Source organism: Octopus bimaculoides, chromosome 25 (genome assembly GCF_001194135.2).
Source record: "Octopus bimaculoides isolate UCB-OBI-ISO-001 chromosome 25, ASM119413v2, whole genome shotgun sequence".
Taxonomy (NCBI): Eukaryota; Metazoa; Mollusca; class Cephalopoda; order Octopoda; family Octopodidae; genus Octopus; species Octopus bimaculoides.
This window is the reverse complement of record NC_069005.1, coordinates 4,740,240-4,741,214: the sequence shown is the minus strand read 5'-3', so window position 1 is coordinate 4,741,214 and position 975 is coordinate 4,740,240. Positions and strand designations below refer to the sequence as shown.

The 975-nt window shown below is 39.4% G+C and overlaps 1 long non-coding RNA gene across 1 annotated transcript; it reads right to left on the bottom strand.

Moving 5' to 3' along the window:
• Nucleotides 1-221: 221 nt before the first annotated feature.
• Nucleotides 222-822, bottom strand: LOC128250816 (uncharacterized). The gene is made up of 2 exons (XR_008266797.1): nt 587-822; nt 222-473 (listed from the first exon to the last, which is right to left on the bottom strand). It is a non-coding gene; the product is annotated as an uncharacterized LOC128250816 (long non-coding RNA).
• Nucleotides 823-975: the final 153 nt, after the last annotated feature.

The following is a 975-nucleotide window of genomic DNA, read 5'->3' as shown; positions in this document are numbered from 1 at the left end:
GCTCAGCAACAGAAAGCGTCGCTCGGTCAGTGAATCGAATCCATGACGTTGCAATCGAGAATGCAGAACCCCTAACCAATAGACCACGCATTGTCACCTTCGGCGGAGATGAAATGAAATACCAATAAAATTAATCGATTAAAAAGGCGGGGAAAGTCGTTAGCATGCCCACAAGGAGCTACACACAGAGGGGACAAAGAAGGACAGACAAACGGATTAAATAGATTATATCGACCCCAGTGCGTAACTGGTATTTATTTAATCGACCCCGAGAGGATGAAAGGCAAAGTCGACCTCGGAAGACGAAATACCGCTAAGCATTTCGCCTGGCGTGCTATCGTTTCTGCCAACGTGCCGCCTTGAAAGAGTGCAGTAATATTATCAACAACAACAACATGGAATTAATCTCAACCAGATTTTCAATTAATTGGTAGTTTGCAGGCATAAAACGAAACTGCTTCTTGTGTCGGAATCTGAAAAACAAATCATAGAGCCGAGAATTATTAAGGATCTTAACAAACCATTTTAGTGTTAGAGTAAATGAATGAATCTCTACACAACCATTTAATCTGCTAGAAATGCTAACCAAATATCCATCAGAAGTGCATCGTCATATTGTGCATTTCAGAAACTGTGGACGGATGAGAGATTTTGTCATGGAAACTGTTGAAAGGAAATGGGGCGATTCCGAATAAAATATGACCTTGTTTATATGTGTTTGGAGGTGATCAAAGATGACTTGAGTTTAAGGTTAGAGATTAATGTCCATCGAATTCTTATTGGCGTATATGTGACCATTATGACGTCACAAAATAGCAAAAGGTCAATAGGGTGAGAGGAGTTATTGTAAAGTATATAAGAGCAGAATAGAATATGTAATACCTTGTGAAATAGAAAAGCGACGAGTAGGACACACGCGCGCATACACACACACACACAAACGCGCACATTATATATATATATATATATATATAT